The following is a 26,543-nucleotide window of genomic DNA, read 5'->3' as shown; positions in this document are numbered from 1 at the left end:
AATCAGTGAATGAGCACGTATGAATGAATCATCACACATCATTTTTGTGTCAAGAGATTTGTGACCTTTCTAGTTGTGGTGGAATCCCGGACAGATGCGTTATAGATATTTCAAATCTACATCTGAGACTGAATGAATTGAGTAATGATATAGTTCGTGTTATATGTGGCATTACATTGTAAAGTTTCCTGAATGCATTTGGCCAGAAAAAGGGCAAGACATGGTTAATCTCATTATACAGTTATCTGCCCTTACAGTGAAATCCCGTGATTTTGAGTTTCTTTGTAGAAATTGATTTTGATAAGTCTAAAGAACTACAGAATTCTGTGAAGGACGACGCTGCATTCTGACGGGAGGGGTGAAGGATGGAGCTGCGTAGTTTTTCTTCTCCCTTCGCTCTTATCTCTGCTGAGTGTGAGCTGTGCTCAAAATTCTCTGTAATTCTATCCGTAAGGTACAAGCTGAAAGATTTGTGCATTTTAAAGCAACAGTACTTAATTGAAGATTGGAAGTTAAAAGTAAGATATGGTGCCTAATTTAGAAGGGAATTGTAAGTGATTGCTTGGTCATTAATGTGTTTGAACCTGCTTCTAGTTGTGTGATTGATTTGTATAGCAAATTGTGTCAAATTACAAAAGACAGAGAAGGAAGGAAGCAGTAAAACAAGTGGGACAAATATTGAAAAAGGCAAAAATACCAGAGTGTGAATGTTTGGATGTACAAAAAGGCACAGACAAGTGAAGAAAATAGCAAGTGAATAAATGATGCTTGAGAATGTGCAGCAGTGTGGAAGGTGTATTATGAATGTTTGATTGACAAAGTGTAACCAGAGACCCAGACAAAACAGATGGACTTGTAAACACTGTGGTCAGACTCAGACAAACCCAGACTGAATAGCTACTTGTGTGACCTGTGCTACTGACCTAAGAGAATTGCACTAAATCCTATCCAGACAAGATCATAAGAAGCTGACATAATAGTGTGGATAGTGGGTAGTGGGGACATTGGCCCTTGAGGAGTAAGCTGACAGTAGACATCAGACGGCCAACCCCATCAGGACCTAGAAGTGTGACTAGAATAAGAAAGATACAGGTGTATTATCCCTGGAGCCCCTCTGACCAGCTAGCTTTGCTGAAGCAGCTGCCTGCCCCTGAAGACCAACCATTCCCGTTTTACAGACACATAAAGGAAGTACAGCAGACATATAAGTGTACCTGGGCAGACCTAGAGAGGTTGGTGAGTTTAAAGGCAGGTGACGCACTAGATCATATAATTAAGACACACACAGATGTGACAAAGAATCAGGCTTGGGGCATGGATGATAAATCTGCACGATCTGGGGAGACGTACTGTGAGTCACTAAGACAATGGGCTGCAGTGGAACAATCAGAGCAGTCTGTACTCCTGACTAATGTGACACAGCAAAGAGGAGAGAGAGTAGAGATATACCTTGGACGGTTACAGCTGAAATGGGCAGACATGGGGTACATTTGCATAAATCCACTTGATGTTAGAATACTGGTGGATGCATTCATTGACGGTATGAACAAAGACTTACGAGACGCAGTACAGACAGCCAGACCTGAATGGAGACATGTAGATCCGAAAGACCTCCTTAAGGTAGCTAAAGAAATTGAGCAAACAAGGACAATAAAACGACCTGTCATGTATGCTGGAGCACAAGGAAAAAAGTGGAGACGTAATAGGAAAGGCATGTGAGATGACACTGACGATCCATGCCATACTCCTACAAGTTCAACCAAAACATCTGTCTATGGCCAGACAGCTCCGACTTGAGTGTGCTCTACTAATTCCTGAGTATGTCACTCCTCAAAAGATGTAACGTTCTGAATCCAGCCACCCTCCTGCCTGTGGATTCAGAAAAGGGGGAATTGGTGACCGTATTGGCAAGTGAGGAAGGATACTTTGACATGACGCATGAACATGTCTGCATAGAACTGATGAGTCAGGAGACAGTTGGGTTTGCACACATTCATGAAAAACCTGTTCCTAATGCAGACTTTGAGTTTCTTTTTTGTAGATGGCCCCAGATACCACCAGGATGGACGATTCTACACTGGATATGCAGTAGTATCCTCACATGAGGTAATCCGAGCGGAACCACTCTCTCCTCACATGTCGGCGCAGGAGGCAGAGTTGAAGGCACTCACTGAGGCGTGTAGAGCCGCTGCAGGTAAAGTCGCTAATATTTTCACAGATTCGAAGCCCATTAAAAATGCAGAGCTGGTGAAACAATTGATGGAGGCATTGATGTTACCAGTCCAGGTTGGCATTGTCAAGGTAAAAGCACACACAAAGGTGACTCCGTGGAGGTAGAGGGCAATAGAAGGGCGAACGAGGCTGCTAAAATAGCACAAGGCGGCCTAGAGAGAGCAGTGGACGGTGGCGGGGAGTCAGCGTATTCCAGCCACATTGGGTCTAGATGTCCTGAAATCCCTCCAGCAAAAGGCTGCCCAAACAGAGAAGGTACACCGGGGGAGACTGGGAGCTGAGCTGAACTCAAATGGAGTATGGGAGAATAAGGATAAAATGTGCCCACCAAAGTCCCTGTTCCCAATCATGGCGCAAGCAGCACATGGCCCCAATCACACCTCAAAAAGTCATATGTGTGCCATGGTAGATGCCTTCTGGATCGCTCCTGGCTTCAGTTGCGCAGCCGCGAAACTTGTACAATCATGCCTCATCTGTGCACAGCACAACCCAGGTAAAACAGTAAAAGTCCCTAAGAAAGCGACACCTAGGCCTCTCTACCCGTTTCAGAGACGGCAGATTGACGACATACAGCTACCAAGGTAGGAGTGTATGCAAATATCCTAGTATGTGTAGATCTCTTCTCTGGATGGCCAGAGGCCTACCCGGTGAAAACGGCTACAGCTCGAGCTACTGCAAAGAAACTAGTGATGGAACTAGTACCACGATTCGGTGTCCCTGAGACAATTGAATCAGACAGAGGCACACATTTCACTGCTGAGGTAATGCAAAATGTCATGCAAATGATAGGTGTATAGTGTGGAAGGAACACACTGCCTACAACCTGGTGATTACGTATATGTCAAGAAACACTCCAGAAAGACCCTTGAACCCCGATATCAAGGACCTTACCAAGTACTCAGCATACCATAGTATTAGATTATTTAACTGTAGCGCAAGGAGGTATGTGTCAAGTCATCGGACCAGCTTGCTGTCATTATATAGATCCCAACAGTAGTTTAAAGTTAAGATCAAAAATAGAGGATGTTCAAAAACTTAGAGATCAGTACAATAAAGACAATGATCGTACTAAGGATAGTTGGTGGTCAGATACATTCTCTTTTCTTAATCCAGCTAATTGGTTTAAGGGTATTGGAGGCTGGATAACTGGGATTATACTAAGTCTATTACGTATTGTTGTTTGTATCTTCGTAATATATGTGCTATTGAAACTTGTTTTTTGGTGTATCTCTGTATGCAAGAAAAGATGTAGAAATAGATAAGGAAGTTTGACTGTAAACAACAAGAATTTAACTATTATTCCTTTGAGTCCTAGATTGACATCTCATTTCTGGCATGAAGGAGCGTACTCTTGCAATGATGGACGTGGCTTCAGTATCTGGGGGATGGAGAAGGTAGAAGACCTGTCTCCCTTGGGCAACCCGTCGGCCTGGGATAGTACCTGGTGAACGAGCCACTATCCGCTGTTGTTGCAGGATCCAGTGTTCCAGATTGTGGAAAATGAAGATGTCAAAGGGGGGAATGATAGGAACTGAAGGAGTTAAATTGAGTTCTGTCTATGTTGCATTCTCTTGTTTAAAACCTTATCTGTTCTTCAAGGAGATGTCTCAGACATCTCCCTTGTGAACCAAGGTCAAATACCTCTGCTTTTACGCCTAAATGACTTTCTTTGTCGAAAACAAGTTGTAAAATCATTTGTACTGCGCATGCCTGTAAAATGTTTAAATTCTTTACTATAAAAGACGGAAGCCTAACTGATAAGCCAGAGGCGTCTTGGCAGGCATCCCGAGTGGTATTATACAGCTGGTGTCTGTGTTATCCTTCTCGACGGAGCAATTAATTAGAGACATATGATGCTTCACACCTAAGAACATCGGTCCTTCAGATGAAAGAGTAATCTGAGGGATCCCGACACTATTATTCTTCGGAATATTTTACAAGAACAACAAACCCCATTCCTATGGAGCTTCGCAACTTTCAAGAGTTCTTATAACTCCAATTGCATGTAAACCTCCAACTTACAGGAGCCAATCACAAACTCCATTTGGAAACGTCTACAATCACAGTTCCCATTCAATTCCAAGAATAACATTCTTACTGGATTAACAAGGTTACCGAATATAATGAAAATTATTAAATGTTCTTACCTGTATTCAGATACAGACGATTCCCAGAGATCCTTAAACTATACGAAATCCGTCACTTTCCCTCAGACCGGGATAACTGATTAATGCCCCTGGTGACGCCTAATGTCAAGGCAGAGGACTCACTTAAGGAGTCCCAGACTCCCCCGTGCACGGTTTACAGTACTCACCGGTGAGGGAAAGGTGTTGGATTCCCGGCCAACGCACCAAAATGTCAGAGATTTTTGTCTTCCAATTAGAAATCGTCCAAACCTGAATAAGTAAGATGCTTCTTTATTTGGTCAAGCCGGCATGGAGAGAGAATGACAGCCACACCAGGTGTGGGCCGTCCTCTGTCTACTCAATACATATTCTTAAGAGTTTAAATAGCAAAGCCGAAAGGCGTTGAAAACACTACATTTGCAAAAAGAGTACATGGAATATGCTTAGCTTGTTAGAAATCCTTATCTACGTTACCAGAGAAGTCATGCAAGACAAGGAAAGCCAGCTAACGTTCACAAAAAGTAATGCCCAAAAGTAACACCCATGTCTTTACAATACAGTCAGCTGAAAAGAGTTTCAAAGTCTTAAGCAAAAATAAATGGCATATAAGCAGTCATGTGCATAGATACATATATACATACATATACACTCACTGGCCACTTTATTAGGTACACCATGCTAGTAAGGGGTTGGACCCCCTTTTGCCTTCAGAACTGCCTCAATTCTTCGTGGCAGAGATTCAACAAGGTGCTGGAAGCATTCCTCAGAGATTTTGGACCATATTGACATGATGGCATCACACAGTTGGCGCAGATTTGTCGGCTGCACATCCCTGATGCGAATCTCCCGTTCCACCACATCCCAAAGATGCTCTATTGGATTGAGATCTGGTGACTGAGGAGGCCATTTGAGTACAGTAAACTCATTGTCATGTTCAAGAAACCAATCTGAGATGATTCGAGCTTTATGACATGGCGCATTATCCTGCTGAAAGTAGCCATCAGATGTTGGGTACATTGTGGTCATAAAGGGATGGACATGGTCAGCAACAATACTCAGGTAGGCTGTGGCGTTGCAACGATGCTCATTTGGTACCAAGGGGCCCAAAGAGTGCCCAGAAAAAATTCCCCACACCATGACACCACCACCACCAGCCTGAACCGTTGATACAAGGCAGGATGGATCCATGCTTTCATGTTGTTTACGCCAAATTCTGACCCTACCATCCGAATGTCGCAGCAGAAATCGAGACTCATCAGACCAGGCAACGTTTTCCCAATCTTCTACTGTCCAATTTCGATGAGCTTGTGCAAATTGTAGCCTCAGTTTCCTGTTCTTAGCTGAGAGGAGTGGTACCCAGTGTGGTCTTCTGCTGCTGTAGCACATCTGCCTCAAAGTTCGACGCACTGTGCGTTCAGAGATGCTCTTCTGCCTACCTTGGTTGTAACGGGTGGCAATTTGAGTCACTGTTGCCTTTCTATCAGCTCGAACCAGTCTGCCCATTCTCCTCTGACCTCTGGCATCAACATGGCATTTCCGGCCACAGAACTACCGCTCACTGGATTTTTTTTCTTTTTCGGACCATTCTCTGTAAACCCTAGAGATGGTTGTGCGTGAAAATCCCAGTAGATCAGCAGTTTCTGAAATTCTCAGACCAGCCCTTCTGGCACCAACAATCATGCCACGTTCAAAGGCACTCAAATCACCTTTCTTCCCCATACTGATGCTCGGTTTGAACTGCAGGAGATTGTCTTGACCATGTCTACATGCCTAAATGCACTGAGTTGCCGCCATGTGATTGGCTGATTAGAAATTAAGTCTTAACACACAGTTGGACAGGTGTACCTAATAAAGTGGCCAGTGAGTGTGTATATATACATACACACTCATATAAAAGAAAGGACTTTATTACAATTATTGTAACAGAAACAGCAATGCTGATAACAGTCTACACTGCGTCACTAGATCCTTATACAGGGGTATAATGAGGCCTCACTGTACAGGAGAGACCGGAGCGAGGTGCAGGGGCCTGATCACAAGAGCTGACAATCTGAGGAGACAGCAATGCTGAATAACAGTCTGCACTGCGTCACTAGATCCTTATACAGGGGTATAATGAGGCCTCACTGTACAGGAGAGACCGGAGCGAGGAGCAGGGGCCTGATCACAAGAGCTGACAATCTGAGGAGACAGCAATGCTGAATAACAGTCTACACTGCGTCACTAGATCCTTATAAAGGTGTATAATGAGGCCTCACTGTACAGGAGAGACCGGAGCGAGGTGCAGGGGCCTGATCACAAGAGCTGACAATCTGAGGACACAGCAATGTTGAATAACAGTCTACACTGCGTCACTAGATCCTTATACAGGGGTATAATGAGGCCTCACTGTACAGGAGAGACCGGAGCGAGGAGCAGGGGCCTGATCATAACAGCTGACAATCTGAGGAGACAGCAATGCTGAATAACAGTCTACACTGCGTCACTAGATCCTTATACAGGGGTATAATGAGGCCTCACTGTACAGGAGAGACCGGAGCGAGGTGCAGGGGCCTGATCACAAGAGCTGACAATCTGAGGAGACAGCAATGCTGAATAACAGTCTACACTGCGTCACTAGATCCTTATACAAGGGTATAATGAGGCCTCACTGTACAGGAGAGACCGGAGCGAGGTGCAGGGGCCTGATCACAAGAGCTGACAATCTGAGGAGACAGCAATGCTGAATAACAGTCTACACTGCGTCACTAGATCCTTATACAAGGGTATAATGAGGCCTCACTGTACAGGAGAGACCGGAGCGAGGTGCAGGGGCCTGATCACAAGAGCTGACAATCTGAGGACACAGCAATGCTGAATAACAGTCTACACTGCGTCACTAGATCCTTATACAGGGGTATAATGAGGCCTCACTGTACAGGAGAGACCAGAGCGAGGAGCAGGGGCCTGATCACAAGAGCTGACAATCTGAGGACACAGCAATGCTGAATAACAGTCTACACTGCGTCACTAGATCCTTATACAGGGGTATAATGAGGCCTCACTGTACAGGAGAGACCGGAGCGAGGTGCAGGGGCCTGATCACAAGAGCTGACAATCTGAGGACACAGCAATGCTGAATAACAGTCTACACTGCGTCACTAGATCCTTATACAAGGGTATAATGAGGCCTCACTGTACAGGAGAGACCGGAGCGAGGAGCAGGGGCCTGATCACAAGAGCTGACAATCTGAGGACACAGCAATGCTGAATAACAGTCTACACTGCGTCACTAGATCCTTATACAGGGGTATAATGAGGCCTCACTGTACAGGAGAGACCGGAGCGAGGTGCAGGGGCCTGATCACAAGAGCTGACAATCTGAGGAGACAGCAATGCTGAATAACAGTCTACACTGCGTCACTAGATCCTTATACAAGGGTATAATGAGGCCTCACTGTACAGGAGAGACCGGAGCGAGGTGCAGGGGCCTGATCACAAGAGCTGACAATCTGAGGACACAGCAATGCTGAATAACAGTCTACACTGCGTCACTAGATCCTTATACAGAGGTATAATGAGACCTCACTGTATAGAAGAGACCGGAGCGAGGAGCAGGGGTCTGATCACAAGAGCTGACAATCTGAGGAGACAGCAATGCTGAATAACAGTCTTCACTGCGTCACTAGATCCTTATACAGGGGTATAATGAGGCCTCACTGTACAGGAGAGACCGGAGCGAGGAGCAGGGGCCTGATCACAAGAGCTGACAATCTGAGGACACAGCAATGCTGAAAAACAGTCTACACTGCGTCACTAGATCCTTATACAGAGGTATAATGAGACCTCACTGTATAGAAGAGACCGGAGCGAGGAGCAGGGGCCTGATCACAAGAGCTGACAATCTGAGGAGACAGCAATGCTGAATAACAGTCTTCACTGCGTCACTAGATCCTTATAAAGGGGTATAATGAGACCTCACTGTATAGAAGAGACCGGAGCGAGGAGCAGGGGTCTGATCACAAGAGCTGACAATCTGAGGAGACAGCAATGCTGAATAACAGTCTTCACTGCGTCACTAGATCCTTATACAGGGGTATAATGAGGCCTCACTGTACAGGAGAGACCGGAGCGAGGAGCAGGGGCCTGATCACAAGAGCTGACAATCTGAGGACACAGCAATGCTGAAAAACAGTCTACACTGCGTCACTAGATCCTTATACAGAGGTATAATGAGACCTCACTGTATAGAAGAGACCGGAGCGAGGAGCAGGGGCCTGATCACAAGAGCTGACAATCTGAGGAGACAGCAATGCTGAATAACAGTCTTCACTGCGTCACTAGATCCTTATAAAGGGGTATAATGAGACCTCACTGTATAGAAGAGACCGGAGCGAGGAGCAGGGGTCTGATCACAAGAGCTGACAATCTGAGGAGACAGCAATGCTGAATAACAGTCTTCACTGCGTCACTAGATCCTTATACAGGGGTATAATGAGGCCTCACTGTACAGGAGAGACCGGAGCGAGGAGCAGGGGCCTGATCACAAGAGCTGACAATCTGAGGACACAGCAATGCTGAAAAACAGTCTACACTGCGTCACTAGATCCTTATACAGAGGTATAATGAGACCTCACTGTATAGAAGAGACCGGAGCGAGGAGCAGGGGCCTGATCACAAGAGCTGACAATCTGAGGAGACAGCAATGCTGAATAACAGTCTTCACTGCGTCACTAGATCCTTATAAAGGGGTATAATGAGACCTCACTGTATAGAAGAGACCGGAGCGAGGAGCAGGGGTCTGATCACAAGAGCTGACAATCTGAGGAGACAGCAATGCTGAATAACAGTCTTCACTGCGTCACTAGATCCTTATACAGGGGTATAATGAGGCCTCACTGTACAGGAGAGACCGGAGCGAGGAGCAGGGGCCTGATCACAAGAGCTGACAATCTGAGGACACAGCAATGCTGAAAAACAGTCTACACTGCGTCACTAGATCCTTATACAGAGGTATAATGAGACCTCACTGTATAGAAGAGACCGGAGCGAGGAGCAGGGGCCTGATCACAAGAGCTGACAATCTGAGGAGACAGCAATGCTGAATAACAGTCTTCACTGCGTCACTAGATCCTTATAAAGGGGTATAATGAGACCTCACTGTATAGAAGAGACCGGAGCGAGGAGCAGGGGTCTGATCACAAGAGCTGACAATCTGAGGAGACAGCAATGCTGAATAACAGTCTTCACTGCGTCACTAGATCCTTATACAGGGGTATAATGAGGCCTCACTGTACAGGAGAGACCGGAGCGAGGAGCAGGGGCCTGATCACAAGAGCTGACAATCTGAGGACACAGCAATGCTGAAAAACAGTCTACACTGCGTCACTAGATCCTTATACAGAGGTATAATGAGACCTCACTGTATAGAAGAGACCGGAGCGAGGAGCAGGGGCCTGATCACAAGAGCTGACAATCTGAGGAGACAGCAATGCTGAATAACAGTCTTCACTGCGTCACTAGATCCTTATAAAGGGGTATAATGAGACCTCACTGTATAGAAGAGACCGGAGCGAGGAGCAGGGGTCTGATCACAAGAGCTGACAATCTGAGGAGACAGCAATGCTGAATAACAGTCTTCACTGCGTCACTAGATCCTTATACAGGGGTATAATGAGGCCTCACTGTACAGGAGAGACCGGAGCGAGGAGCAGGGGCCTGATCACAAGAGCTGACAATCTGAGGACACAGCAATGCTGAAAAACAGTCTACACTGCGTCACTAGATCCTTATACAGAGGTATAATGAGACCTCACTGTATAGAAGAGACCGGAGCGAGGAGCAGGGGCCTGATCACAAGAGCTGACAATCTGAGGAGACAGCAATGCTGAATAACAGTCTTCACTGCGTCACTAGATCCTTATAAAGGGGTATAATGAGACCTCACTGTATAGAAGAGACCGGAGCGAGGAGCAGGGGTCTGATCACAAGAGCTGACAATCTGAGGAGACAGCAATGCTGAATAACAGTCTTCACTGCGTCACTAGATCCTTATACAGGGGTATAATGAGGCCTCACTGTACAGGAGAGACCGGAGCGAGGAGCAGGGGCCTGATCACAAGAGCTGACAATCTGAGGACACAGCAATGCTGAAAAACAGTCTACACTGCGTCACTAGATCCTTATACAGAGGTATAATGAGACCTCACTGTATAGAAGAGACCGGAGCGAGGAGCAGGGGCCTGATCACAAGAGCTGACAATCTGAGGAGACAGCAATGCTGAATAACAGTCTTCACTGCGTCACTAGATCCTTATAAAGGGGTATAATGAGACCTCACTGTATAGAAGAGACCGGAGCGAGGAGCAGGGGTCTGATCACAAGAGCTGACAATCTGAGGAGACAGCAATGCTGAATAACAGTCTTCACTGCGTCACTAGATCCTTATACAGGGGTATAATGAGGCCTCACTGTACAGGAGAGACCGGAGCGAGGAGCAGGGGCCTGATCACAAGAGCTGACAATCTGAGGAGACAGCAATGCCGAATAACAGTCTACACTGCGTCACTAGATCCTTATACAGGTGTAGAAAGGGGCCCTCACTTTACAGGCAAAGACCTAGAACGATGATTGGGGAAAACGGATTTCTATTTAAAGAAAGAGCCGTTTAAAGAGCCAAAAGAGCCGGCTCTTTATGGTGAGCGGAGCCGAATGAGCCGGATCACCAAAAGAGCCGAACTTCCCATCACTAGAAGACGTTAACCTCTGAACAGGAAGTGGAAGGCATGCCCATAAGAATTAATGTAATTGCAAACTGCCATACACACAAGGCCAGTAGGTGGCAGCAGAGCAAAATGTAAGAACCTACATAGCATGAAAAATACAAGTCAAAGAAATTACAAAGCATAACTTAAATGCCCTTGAAACTGGCCGAACAGAAATTCTGTAAGGGATTTCACTATACTAGTGTCCTTGAAATAAAGTCCAACAACCTAGAAAACAAGCAAAAACATGCATGCAATGCAATAATAACAACTTTAAGGCTATGTGCCCACGCTAGCGTTTTTAAACGCTCAGGAAAAGGATCCCCTTCCCAGAAATCGCGCGTCTTTTTCCGCGCGTTTTTTGCGCGATTTATGACGCGTTTTTGACGCGTTTTTTGACACGCGATTTCTGGGATCATTGGGGATGGCTAAAAATGCTCAGCAATGCGGGAATTAATGAGCATGCTGCGTTTTTAGCCGCTAAGCGATTCCTGAGCGGTTAAAAACGCATGCATTGGCACAAGAAGCCAAAAACGCATGCTAATTAATTTGATGCATCTTTTAAGCATTTCTGCAGCGTCTGAGCCGGCTCAAACGCTGCGGAAATGCTTAACAAAACGCATCGTGGGCACACAGCCTAAACAAGATAAATGAACATCTTTAAGTCAGTTCCTGAGATAATCCAAAGATACCCATCTTTGGATCAGAGAAGCCGCACTAGGCCAAACTATCTCCGACCAAACTGTAATCCAATGGGCAAAGTACCAGTGCTGTGTTCTGGTCATCGTTCATCCTACCGGAATGTCCTCGATTGGTAGTACCAATACGAGCTTGTCGATTGGCCTCTGCAATGTCTTAGGGTACCGTTACACCTAGCGACTCACCAGCGATCCCGACCAGCGATATGATGCGGTCAGGATCGCTGGTGAATTGCTAGGTGGTCACTAGTGAGCTGCCACTCAGGCAGATCTCACCAGCGACATCGCTGGGGACGGGGATCGCTACTTACCTGTCAGACGCGGCGATCCTGCGTCCTCCCGCCCGGCTCCACGCGTCGCTCGTCGGCATCCAACAGGAAGCGCCGCAGGAAGTGGCTGACAAGGAATGCTCCAGGAGCTTCTCGCGCGATCAGCGATAACCAGCGGGGGAGCCGGTCGGAGGTAAGTATCACATGCAGCGATATCACTAGCAATATCGCTGCAACGTCACAAAATTGGTGACTTTACAGCGATATTGCTAGAGAATAGCAAAACGAGAGAAGCAGCAAAACAGCACTCAAGCAAAGTCTACTCACTGGTGGAGATATGGATGTCTGAAATCCGGGCGTCTGGGTGATATTCAAAATGGATAATCCGGTGCTTGCATGACACCACACGTAGAGTTGAGCGAAACGGGTCGGTCATATTCAAAAGTCGGCGACTTTCGCTGAAGTTGGGTTTCATGAAACGAAACCTGACCATAGCGTGAGGTCGGCCACGAGGTCGGCGACCAGAGCGCCAAAGTCGCGTTTCAAAAGATGCTTCCAGCGCCCTTTTTCAGCCAATGATGGAGGACGCACACTGTGGGCAATGCGATGACATAGGCATCGGTCACCACCATCTTTGAGAAGGGCATGCAAGTGATTGGCTGGCTTTGTGTGGCATCACAGGGGCTCTAAAAGGGTGTGCACACCGACCGCCATCTTACTTCTGCCGATCTTAGCATTAGGGAGAGGTTGCTGCTGCTGATTCAGAATAAGGGAGAGCGTTAGGCAGGGAAGAAGAACCAAAAAACTGCTTCTGCTGGTAGCGATTTCCACTTACAACACAACACTTTATGTGCAGTGACAGGGGAGGCTATATTTTTGTGCATCAGCTCTGTTGGTTATTAGGCTGCCTTATAATGCTCCCTGATAGCTGCATTGCTGTTTGCACACTGCTGTGCAAACTGCTTTTTTAAAAGCAAAAATACTTTTCTTCCTCTTTTCTGCACAGTTACCAAGTGTTCATTTTCCACCCTTTTGTGTGTGCAGCAGTTCTGCTTATTAGGCTGCCTGCTGCCATACTTGGACTGAGAGCATCATTGTCAGCATCCTCAAATCTTTAGTGAGATCCAAATACTCACCAATCCTATAGACATAGACACCCTCCACCTTGTCATATACCATCCAATTTCAGCCTGTTACATTGAGGTGTAATCTCTCCTGGGCCTGAGACAATAGTTCTGCGTCCTCAAATCTATAGTGAGATTCAAATTCTCACCAATCCTATAGACACCCTCCACCTTGTCATACACCATCCAATTTTAGCCTGTTACATTGAGGTGTAATCTCTCCTGGGCCTGAGATAATAGTTCAGCGTCCTCAAATCTCTAGTGAGATCCAAATTCTCACCAGTCCTATAGACACCCTCCACCTTGTCATATACCATCCAATTTCAGCCTGTTACATTGAGGTGTAATCTCTACTGGGCCTGAGACAATAGTTCTGCGTCCTCAAATCTATAGTGAGATTCAAATTCTCAACAATCCTATAGACACCCTCCACCTTGTCATATACCATCCAATTTCAGCCTGTTACATTGAGGTGTAATCTCTCCTGGGCCTGAGACAATAGTTCTGCGTCCTCAAATCTATAGTGAGATTCAAATTCTCACCAATCCTATAGACACCCTCCACCTTGTCATACACCATCCAATTTCAGCCTGTTACATTGAGGTGTAATCTCTCCTGGGCCTGAGACAATAGTTCAGCGTCCTCAAATCTCTAGTGAGATTTAAATTCTCACCAATACTACATACACCCTCCACCTTGTCATACACCATCCAAATACAGGCTGTTACATTGAGGTGTAATCTCTACTGGGCCTGAGACAATACTTCAGCATCCTCAAATCTCTTGTGAGATTCAAATTCTCACCAATACTACATGCACCCATCACCTTGTCATACACCATCCAATTTCAGTCTGTCACATTGAGGTGTAATCTCTACTGGACCTGAGACAATAGTTCAGCGTCCTCAAATCTCTAGTGAGATTCAAATTCTCACCAATACTATATATACAGCATCCAATTTCAGCCTGATACACTGAGGTGTAATTTCTACTGGGCCTGAGACAATAGTTCAGCGTCCTCAAATCTCTAGTGAGATTCAAATTCTCACCAATACTACATACACCCTCAACCTTGTCATACACTATCCAATTTCAGCCTGTTACATTGAGGTGTAATCTCTACTGGGCCTGAGACAATACTTCAGCGTCCTCAAATCTCTAGTGAGATTCAAATTCTCACCAATACTACATACACCCTCAACCTTGTCATACACTATCCAATTTCAGCCTGTTACATTGAGGTGTAATCTCTACTGGGCCTGAGACAATACTTCAGCATCCTCAAATCTCTAGTGAGATTCAAATTCTCACCAATACTACATACACCATCCACCTTGTCATACACCATCCAATTTCAGCCTGTTACATTGAGGTGTAATCTCTACTGGGCCTGAGACAATACTTCAGCGTCCTCAAATCTCTAGTGAGATTCAAATTCTCACCAATACTACATACACCCTCAACCTTGTCATACACTATCCAATTTCAGCCTGTTACATTGAGGTGTAATCTCTACTGGGCCTGAGACAATACTTCAGCATCCTCAAATCTCTTGTGAGATTCAAATTCTCACCAATACTACATACACCCTCCACCTTGTCATACACCATCCAATTTCAGCCTGTTACATTGAGGTGTAATCTCTACCGGAGCCTGAGACAATACTTCAGCGTCCTCAAATCTCTAGTGAGACTCAAATTCTCACCAATACTATATACACCCTCCACCTTGTCATACACCATCCAATTTCAGTCTGTTACATTGAGGTGTAATCTCTACTGGACCTGAGACAATAGTTCAGCGTCCTCAAATCTCTAGTGAGATTCAAATTCTCACCAATACTATATACACTTTCTACCTTGTTTTACAGTACCATATAGCTGGTGGTACTTTTGGGTACATTTTCACAAAAATGAGGAAGTATGGTGGAAGAGGCCGTGGAAGTGGGCGGGGGTTGCCAGCTGGTCCTGATGGTGGTGGTGTTGGTGGTGCATCTATTAGTAGTGGCAAAAGCATAATAGCACCTAAGGCAAGAGGTGTTGAGCCTGCATCATCATCTGGCTACACATGGCCTCGAAGGCTCCCTTTTCTGGGAGTAGGTAAACCGCTTTTAAAGCCGGAGCTTCAGGAACAAGTTTTGGCTTACATTGCTGACACAGCCTCCAGCTCTATCGCCTCCTCTTATGAAGTTTCAAAAAATAAAAGCACTGAGTCATCAGTGGAGGCTCCTGGTCAGGAACAACACCTTTCCTTGTGTCCTTCACCCCTACCAAAAGTGAAGGATGCGGCAGGCCACACTACAGATTACTCCATGGAGCTCTTTTCACATACCATGCCTGGGTTATCAAGTCAAATTGTGAATTTCTCAGTCCAAGATGAATCTGATATGGAGTGCACTGATGCACAGCCACTGCTAGATTTTTCTGCTGGTACATTCACTCAGAGCACTACATTGTCCTCGCAGTGTACTGAGGCAGAATCAGACCCTGATGAAACTCAGGTGCCCCTTCCCGCATACTATACCACCTTACACGGTGACACAGAGGAAGGTGCACATGAAATTGAAGAGGAGGTGATGGATGACCCAGTTGTTGACCCAGATTGGCATACATTGGGGAAGAGGGTGCCGCTGCTAATAGCTCAGAAGAGGAGGAGGAGGATCCGCAGCAGGCAACGACATAACAACAGCTGTTATCTGGCAGGACCGTAGCAGTCCAAAAACGGGTTACAAAAACCACTAGAGTTGCAGGACAGCTTGGCCAGACGGTCAAATTAGCACAGCGTGCAAGACCTCAAAATGTCTTCCATAGTAGGAAGAGTGCAGTGTGGCACTTTTTTGAACAAAATCCTAATGATCAGGCAAAACTCATATGTAAGAAGTGCGCAAAGACCTTTAGCCGAGGGAAAAATCTGAGAAATTTGAATACCAGTTGCATGCTTAGACATTTAACCACCATGCACTTGTAAGCGTGGACGGACTACCAAACCTCACGTACCACATGTGCACCTTCTCTGAATGAAGGTAGTCAGCAACGCTACATCGCTTCCCCCACTGTAAGCCCACCGGTTAGCACACCACCAGCAAATGTCGAGGTGTCGTCGCAAGAACAGATCAGTCATGGAATCACAATGTTATTGTTACGAAAGACTGAATCTAGGCCATCAGCAACACCACCAACACCATCACCAACCCTCTCTCAGTCCGCCATGTCCACCGCTAGTTCCACAATATGCAGCTCTCAAGTCCAGCTCACCCTACCAGAGACTCTGAGTAGGACAAGAAAGTACTCATCCTCTCATCCACTGGCTTTGGACACCCACATTGCCAAACTAATCTCGTTAGAGATGATGCCCTACCGGTTGGTTGAAAGCAAAGCTTTCTGCGAGCTCATGGCCTATGCAGTACCACGCTATGACCTACCCAGTCGGCACTTCTTTTCGCGAAAAGCCATCCCAGCCCTCCACGTGCATGTGAAAGGCCGCATTGTCCATGCACTCAAGCAATCAGTGAGTGGAAAGGTGCACCTCACAACAGATGCATGGTCTAGTAGGCATGGCCAGGGCCGTTATGTGTCCATCACTGCGCACTGGGTTAATGTGGTGGATGCAGGGTCCACAGGGGACAGCGGCGGTGGGACAGTGCTACCTAGCCCACGGTATAGGAAACAGTTGGCTGTAGGCGTTCGACCCTCCTCCTCCTCCTCCAGAAGCGAAAGCTCGACAACAGAGCACAGTCGCATGAGCACTCCATCCGTAGCTGCCAGTGTTGCACACGAGATGTCCCACTATCGAGCAGTTAGTGGTAAGCGTCAGCAGGCTGTGTTGAAGATGATGTGTTTGGGTGACAACAGACACACCGCGGAGGTACTGGGCGACTACTTGCAGCGACAAACTGAGTCATCGCTAGGCAGTCTACATCTTGAGGCAGGCAAGGTAGTTAGTGATAACAGCTGGAATTTTGTGGCAACCATAGCCCTTTCAAAACTCAGACACATACCTTGCCTGGCTCACACCTTGAACGTGGTGCTGCAGTGCTTCATCAATAATTATCCGGAGATAACAGCCCTGTTCCATAAGGTGCAAAGACTGTGCTCGCACATCCGCCGGTCGCCCATACACTCCAGTCGTATGCAGAAGCTGCAGCGATTGCTCCACCTTCCCAAGAACCGCCTAATTATCGACGTTGCAACAAGGTGGAACTCCACTCTGCACATGGTTCAGAGGCTGTGCGAACACAGGCAGGCTGTAATGCATTTGTGGGAGGATATACGGGCAGGCAGTTTGCGGGCAGACATGGAGTTGTCTGGTGTGCAGTGGTCGAAGCTGAAAGACCTCTGTAAAGTCCTTCAGTGTTTTGAGGAATGCACATGGCTGGTAAGCGCAGACAACGCCATCATAAGCATGAGCATCCAACTTATGCGTATGCTCATGCAAACTTTGATGCACATTAAGGAGCAGGCATCTGCAGCCGAGGAGGAAGAGGAGGAGGGAAGCCTTGATGACAGTCATCCATTGTCTGCTCAGGGAAGTCTCGTGGATGAGGTGGAGGAAGAAGAGGAAGAGGAGGGGGAGGAGGATGTTGGGGATGATTATTTAGGGGAGGAGGATGCTTCTCAGGGGGAAAGAAAAAATGTTGGCGTGGCAAGGTCAGGTACAGGGTTTGTGCGTGACTGGAGGGATGTTGATTTGCCAGAAAGTGCTCCTCCACCCAGCACTCGCAGTGCGTCATTGACACCTGGAACATTGGCCCACATGTCTTATTATGCCTTGCAGATCCTAAAAAGGGACCCCCGCATTGCCAAAATGATGAACGATGACGACTACTGGTGGGCCAGCATCCTGGATCCACGCTATAAAGGCAAATTCCAAAAACATCATGCCACAGGAGAACCTAGAGCTAATATTGGCTATCAAACAAGCAACTCTGGTAAACCGTTTGTTTGAGGCATTCCCAGCACACAGCGGCGGTGATGTTTCTCCCACGAGCCGTAGGGGGCAACATGGAAGAGGTGTTTGTGGTGCACACAGCCGAAGTGGCGTTGGACACAGGGGTTTCATGACCATGTTGTGGACTGATTTTTCAAGTACCGCTCACACGACTGGTAATACTGCATCGATTGAAAGTGACAGGAGACAGCAGTTGTCAACTATGGTAACAAAATACTTTTCCTCCCATATCGATGTTCTCCCTCACCGGTCATTCCCCTTTGACTATTGGGCTAGTAAACTTGACACCTGGTCTGAATTGGCACAATATACCTTACAGGAGCTTGCTTGCCCTGCTGCTAGTGTGTTATCTGAAAGAGACTTCAGTGCTGCTGGATCAATCCTGACAGAAAAAAGGACCTGTCTGTCGACCCAAAATGTTGATGATCTAACCTTCATTAAAATGAACCATGCACGGGTTTCAAAGGATTTTGTCCCTCCCTCCCCTGCTGACACGTAGGTTGCCAGAAAAATGGCTCGCTTTTGTCCTCCTCTTCCGCTGACTTCTCCAATTACTCCATTACCAACTGTTGAATGTCCAACATCAACATATGCCATTTTTTCACCTCCCTAACTGGGCTGCCTCGCCCCACAAGGCCGGGGTCACCACCTGGCGCACGCACCCGTGTGAGTGCCGTTGCCCTGGACAGGTGGGTGGGCCCACTCTTGGGCAACGGCACTGGCACAGGGTCCCTCATAGTACAATCAAGTTTCTCTGACGGTGGGGGTGCACACCCGCCGTCAGACACACCAGCGTACTATGAGGGGCCCTGTGCCAGTACCGCCGGTCACGACTGGGCCCCCCCTGCTTGCTCAGGGCACCAGCACTTGCAATACTTACCTCTCCCTGCTCCACCACTGTGTAGCCTGGCCTGTTAAATACTTCACTGGGAATACCAATACAAATTTGGTGAAATGATAGATGATGGTTAAGACGTAGCTATGCCCTGTCCTGCTGGCCTCTATCTTCAGATGATCAATGGCTTCCATTTGTTTTGGACGTCGACTCACAATGAGATGCAATGGTGGTTTATCATCAGCTTTCACGGTTTTCTGACTCACAGATGTGTGACATTCCTGCCCTCATTTTTAAATGTGTCCTCTCATGCTAATCCAATAGAATTGCCTACGGCCTGTGGCTTCTGTCTTTTGCACTCCAAAGTTACCTGACAGATCATGATAGGCAGTGAGGATGGGTCGCCCTCCCAGGGCTGTGGGGTACTCGGTACCGGGCCGGTGTCGAGGGGATGTGTCACAGCAGCGGTGACCCGGTCCGTGGTCCTGGATGCCCAATGAATTGGCCGGAGATGTAGTTATATTACAGTTTATATAAATTGTTTGTGATGCCACCTGTGGTGCTTGGCAAGTGTGATGTTAAGCCAACGCTGCGTGCAGATCCACTGGGACTGATGGTGTATGCAGCAAAGGTGTTAAAGCTCCCCACAGGCGGAGCTGTAGTCCCAGGGCAGTGTAGAAGAAGCAATGGCGGGGAGGCGTAGATGGTGTAGGTACAGGTACTCAGATGTAGCGGTGCGGAATAACTGGAGGACACTAGGGCGTGCGGTTACAAAGCTTTACTCACTGTTTGCAGTTCACACACATGCCGGCCTCCGCACTGTGTTCTCCAGGTCAGGGCTCCAGCCAACCTCCAGGCAAGATAGGATTCTCCTTCCCACACTCCACCAACATGTACCTTCCTGAACGACTCCTCCAATGCGCCTTTAGGTGCGAAGCACTCCAGTACTTAGTTACCCTGGAATGCCTCTCTCTAGGTGTTCCTAGTCTCTACTTGTATGACAGACAGCTGTAGCCTGCTTCAGGGAACTCTAGCTCCAGAGTCCCGGCTCACTATTAAGGTGCTGTTGTGTCCCAAGTCTATGATGGGAGCAAGGCGTTAGCGGCTCACTACTCCACCGGTGTCTGTTGCTGGACATAAAGATCTGATCAACCTCGGGGACCTGGCCCCGGCCTTTGCCCTCTGGACTGGAAGGGTTATCTATCTTTCTTCAACCAGCTTCCCACCGTCCTTCTATTCTCCTTCGTTCCGATCCGTTCTATCTCTCTTATGGAAGGTCAGGTTATCAATCTTATGAGTCTCTTTCTCTGTCTTTCTCGTGCCACAAGCCCAGATCACTGAGACCTGCTGCAGCACGTCCTTCAGACATCCATCTTCCTTCCTCTCCAACTCTGATCTCCTACTCCCCTTAACTCTCCCTCTTCCCACTCTTTTGTATCATCTTACTCCACCCGCCTCCCAGCACATCTTGTGTTACGAAGCAGGGTTCCATGAGGGGTGCTCTGCTACCCCCAGCCTGAAGCTGTTAGGTGGCCCCACTGAACTATCCTGTGTGTGGAATGCAGGTGTGGAGTGTGGTCAGGATTTCCCACCTTACCTGGATGGTGGGGCACTACACCTTAGAAGAAGGTGCAGTACCTCTGTGGCGACTGAAGCCTCAGGGGCGCCACAAGGACAATGTCTACATCTCTCCTTGTGATCACAATTTGATGGAGATGAGTAACGGTGATGGGTACCACGGTACTGCGATATAGCAAACATTTCTTCACAAGAACTGTTTTCGCTGTCTCCACAGACAAAGTAATTGAGGGTCAGCATCGCCTCTGAGAGTTCTCCCGGGAGTTTTTCCCGTGATTAGTAATTCCAAAATTTCTGCAATCACTCGACTTTCCGTCTGTGCTTGTATCCATCTCGTTTCCTCTTGCGGAGAGTCTGGACTGTGTTACTCAGACTGAAATATATATGAAGATTGAAAAATACCCCAACAGTGTATACTGGTGTACGCTTTGAATGCATAACCCTTTTTCTACTTTTTAGATTCTTGTCTAATCCATACTGAGGCTCTGAGTGTCTTTGTCGGACTCCGGAAATATACACGCAGATTTTTAATGTTTAAACTATGCTATGTATACCTGCTATCCAGTGATACTATACCCTTTCACAACTTTCTACAATCACGTTGAATCCATACTGGGCCTGAGACCGTCTGAGTCTGCCTCCTGATATATAGACACAGATTTTTAATGTGTAAACTATTCTATATATATACCTGTTATCCGGTGATACTGTACCCTTTCTCAACTTTCTACAATCTTGTCGAATCCATACTGAGCCTGAGAACATCTGAGTCTGCCTCCTGATTAGAGATGAGTGGTGTTCGAGTCGACCTGTTCGCCAAATTAAAATTCCAGCTGTTTTGGGCGGTGTTCGAGCCGTTCGCTGAACTCGAACACTTTGCTTAAAATTCGGCTGTTCGAGGTTCCGTTCGAGAATGGTTCGTTCACCAAAAGCGTAACTTCATTTTCACATCAATAATGTTTTTCAATGTTAATAGACTGTTTCATGGCATAGTAGCGGTGTGTGGTAGCAAGCGGTGTAGTGCACCTGTCAAGGAGCTACACCATGTGTGTTTCTAATAATTTTTTACCGCATCTTGTCCAGAAAATCCTTTAGGGCCTTGTGGCACTGTCTGCTACTCAGCAGAGGAGCCCACCAGTGAACCTAGCTATGCCGCCTGTTTATGAAAGAACCAGTTTTTGACTGCATTTAGCACAGTTAATACTTTGGGCCTACGGTAGTAGCTGTGTCTGCTACTCATCAGAGGAGCCCACCCGTGAACCAAGCTGTGCTGCCTGTTTATGTAAGAACCATTTTTTAACTCCATTTAGCCCAGTGAATACTTTGGGACTAGTACCGGTGTCTACTGCTCAGCAGAGGAGACCACCTATGAACCTAGCTGTGCCGCCTGTTTATGTAAGCACTGTCTGCTACTTGGCAGAGTTGCCCACCCGTGAACCAAGCTATGCTGCCTGTTTATGTAAAAATTGCGTGCCACTCAGCATAGGAGCCCAGCTGTTAAGCAAGCTACAGCACCTGTGGTTTGGACACTTAATTTTTCCATTCTTTCTGGAATGCCGGTTAGGCCTAATTCCGGAATTCCGGTTGACCTGCACTTACTGGGAAATCCTCGTTCGCGGGGAAGTATTGGAATCCCCGATCCCCATCACTAACGGTGTTCAGCGGGTTATCTGCACCTGTAAGCGACACATGCTGGTCCTTTCAGTGTAGCGCGCATGCAGCCCCGGACATGTAAGGGCATACCAGACCCGTTATTGCTCGATCTCGTGTGCCAGAGCCTCGCTTTTCCCTCAAGTAAGCTTGACATGTACCGCGGGGGCATGCCGGAGTTTCGTTCGTTAACTGAATTAAGCTGACAAATCGCTATTACAACTAAAAACGGACATCCACCACCACCCACTGAATCGACAAAGCTTTCAATCTGTCAATCTTTTCTGTAGCTGGCATGGTTGAGGTTTCCCGGGTGGAGTCGAATTAAGCCGCAGGCTCCACTCCTGGTGGTGCCCTTCTGGACATTCCTTTAAGGTTCAGCTTTGCAACCATACTGCCCCCGGAAACCAAACACTTTGCCTTCATGGACGCTGTTCGGAGGGTCGTGGGAACAACGCCGCCCGATCAGCAGTTGGCATAATTTATGGTGGGAAATCCGACGGTATATGATCATCTTTGATTTCAGATTTTTATTTTTTTTTGTATTTTACATTTTTATTCCAGCCTTTCTTGACTTCATAAGGGCATGACATGCCTATATCTGTGTCTCCTCCTCCTCCTCCTTTTACTCCTCCACCTCTTTTCTATATGTAGTTGCCATTTTCCATATGTCATTTTTGTGTTCTGAGCATTTTGTCTGCTTTGGGACACCTTTTAAGGTGTTTTGTAATTGTTTTCTATGTGTTTGTTTGTGTTTGTGCTTTCCTGCCATTATTTTCAATGGTGTTCGACGGTGTTCGACGAACATTCGACGAACTTGCCTCCTGTTCGACGAACCAAAACAAACTCGAACACTAGCGTGGTGGCTCAACACTACGCCTGAAATATTGATGTACATTTTTAATGTTTAAAATATGCTATATATACCTGGTATCTGGTGATACTGTACAGTACCCTTTCTGCCAGGAAGTCCTCCTCCACCCACCATTCTAAGTGTATCATTGACACCTGGAACATTGTCCCACATGTGTGATTATTTCTTGCAAATCTTCTTGTTATATTGTGGTGTGATCCATCCTGAGCATGTGACAGTCTGTGGGTTAGTCCTGCAATTTAGATGTACATTTAAAAATTACCCCAACACTAGTGTATACAGCTCTACGCTTGTGATACATTACCCATTTACTGCTTTTTATATTCTGGTCTAATCCAAACTGACCAAGTGAGAGTTATTTTCTGACTGTGAAAATAAATACTGAGATTGACAACAATAACACCTACACTGTGTACAGCTGTACTCTTCAGATCCATTACCGTTTTACGGCTTCTTATATTGTGTTGTAATCCATACTGAGCCTGAGAGCGTCTGTGTCTGCCTCCTGAAATATCTACAGAGATTTAGAATGTTTAAACTATACTATATATACCTGCTATCTGATGATACTGTACACTTTTTCTACTTTTTATATTCTTGTCTAATCCATACTGAGCCTGTGAGCATCTGTGTGACTGATGGAATATATAGGGAGATTGACAATTATCCTTTGACTGTATAGAGCTGTACGCTTCTGATACAGTACCATATATCTGATGTTATTTTGGGTACATTTTCTCCAAAATGTTGAAGTATGGTGGAAGAGGCCGCGGATGTGGGTGTGGGGGGGCCAGCTGGTGCTGATGGTGGTGGTGCATCTGCTGGTAGTGGCAAAAGCACAATAGCAGCTAAGGCAGGAGGTGTTGAGCCTGCATCATGGTCTGGCTCCGGAACGCCTGGAAGGCTACCTTTCCTGGGAGTAGGTTAACCACTTTTAAAGCCGGAGCATCAGGAACTGGTTTTGGCTTATATTGCCGAAACAGACTCCAGCAAATATGCCCTCCTCTTCTGAAGTTTCAAAAAATGCAAGCACTGAGTCGTCAAGTGCTGGCTCCTGGTCAGGAAGAACCCCTTTCCTTGTGTCCTGCACCCCCACCCAAAGTGAATGATGCAGCAGGCCACACTTCACATTAGTCCATGTAGCTCTTTCTATCATACCATGCCTGGGTTATCAAGTCAAATCGTGAATTCCCCAGTCCAAGATGAATCTGACATGGAGTGTGGGTGGCCAGCCAGGGCAGTGGGGTTAATTGGTACCGGGCCGGTGTCTCGGAGGGGTGTGTCACATTGGTGGTGATGACCTGTTCCGTGGCCCTGGGTGTCCATGCAAAGGGGCGAATAAAGTTTATAGGTGAATGATACGTGATGCCATCTGTGGTTTCTGATCAGATTGACCCGCGCTGCAGTGTCACTTCTCTAGGACAGATGTTGTGGTGCAGCTAAGATGTAGAAGCCCTGCACAGGTAGGGCCGTAGTCGCAGGGCAGATGAAAGAGTTGGTAGATGGTGTGCAGTGCAGGATGTAGCAGAGCCGTGCGCCAGGCGCAGGAGAAAGATGACAGACACAGTCGTACAGTTCCTTTACCTGTACTTGGTAAGTGCCATCCAGGACCCAGAATACAGATGGAGGAGTTGGTCAGCCTGGAAGCAAATTTGAAATTCTCTCTCTGCAGATAGGTAGTGTGGCCTCCGTTCTAGTGCTTAGGCCTCTTTCATACTTCAGTTTTTTGTGTCAGTTACAATCCACCAAAAAGGCTGAGAAGTGGATCCGTTATTAACTGATGTGAACGGATGCCACAGGATCCGTTTTTTGACGAATCCGTAAAATGAGGAAATTTAAAGGAACCGCTGGCCGGGAAGAGGAGAGAGAGAGAGAGAGGGAGGGAGGGAGAGAGAGAGACAGAGAGAGAGGGAGAGAGAAAGAGAGAGAGAGAGAATTTTTTTTTTTGTCCGGCACCCAGACAGAATTTCGGGTTAAATCAGTGTCTGGAGGATCCGCCGGCCCAAAAAACATTGCAAGCTCCGTTTGGAAATCTTTGAGGATGTTAACGGACAGCAACATTATGGCAGATCCTCACAAAAACGGATGCAACGGACGACAATCCGTCAAAATCCGCCAATAATGGAAGTCAATGGGGAAAAAAACGGATCCGCAAAAAAAAATTGCGGATCCGTTTTTTTCAAAACCTGGCGGATTTTGACTGATTGTAAAAAACGGAAGTGTGAAAGAGGCCTTATCTGAAGTACTCGCAGTACTGAGTTCACTGAAGTTCCCCCTGTTGACTCTCTTTTGGAACTTTCTCGTATGGCAGGCAGCCAGAGCCTTTTCCTTCTGGCTCACACACGTCGCTGCTGGGGCCTCCGAGCCTTAGTTGGGAACAGAGCATTTACAGCTGCTACTTCCTCCGGTTTCTGCTGCAGGACCGTCAGTGTCCCTACAAACTCGGAGACAGGAATCCGGACCATGCGCTCCAGCTAGGAGTGAGCCTTAACTCTGCTCATCCTCCAGCTCCCCTTCTCACATCCACACACTTCCCCTTCCCTTCACAGACTGCCCTAACTTTCCACCTCCCAACCACAGAGAGCAGCTCCTCAGCAGTCAGGTTCAGAGCTCTCCCTGCTGGCCTGGAGTGGGAACTGTGTTGTGTGTTGGTTTAACTTCTAGAGAGATCCTTCGTTGCTCCCAAGCATGACATCACACTCCCTAGGAGGAAGGTAATGCCGCTGTGGCTACCGTACTCCTGGGGGCGACACAAGTGCACTGATGCCCAGCCACTGCTAGATGAATCTGCTGGTACATTGACCCAGACCACTACATTCTCCTCGCACTCTACACAGCCAGAATCTGACCCTGATGAAACTCAGGTTCCCCTTCCCACATACTATACCACCTTACACGGTGACAGAGAGAAAGGTGCAGATGAAAGTGCAGGTTCCTTGAGTAGGTGGGGGGGCATACTCATGGGCGATGGCACTAGCACAGGGCCCCTCATAGTACGCAAAAGTGTCTCTGCCGGTGGGAGGGCCCTCCACCCGCCATCAGACACCGCTGTACTATGAGGGGCCCTGTGCCAGTGCCATCGCCAACGAGTGGGCCCCCCTGCTTGCTCAGGATCACAACACTTGCAAAGTTGAAATACTTACCTCTCCCTGCTCCACCACCGTGACGTCTTTCGCGTTTCCTGACAGTGACATTCTGGTCAGAGAGCGCGATGACATCACGTCTGTACGCCCTCTGTCTAAACAGTCCAAGTGCAGAGAGATGGAAGATGGGGACGACGAGGAGTCCAGTCTAGTACAGGGATTCCCTAGCGAGGAGACTTATTTAATTGTTTTCAATGTTGGAACAGCAATTTTTGGGGAGCACTATACTCTGGAGAATGATATATGAGGCCGACCATACACTGGAGCATTCCAAAGGTGAACATCAGACACTGGAGCAGCATTTACAGGGCACATTATACACTG

This window comes from Dendrobates tinctorius, unplaced genomic scaffold, assembly GCF_039654945.1.
Source record: "Dendrobates tinctorius isolate UK_male_01 unplaced genomic scaffold, ASM3965494v1 ptg000028l, whole genome shotgun sequence".
Lineage (NCBI taxonomy): Eukaryota > Metazoa > Chordata > Amphibia > Anura > Dendrobatidae > Dendrobates > Dendrobates tinctorius.
Note: the sequence above shows the minus strand (reverse complement) of the source record.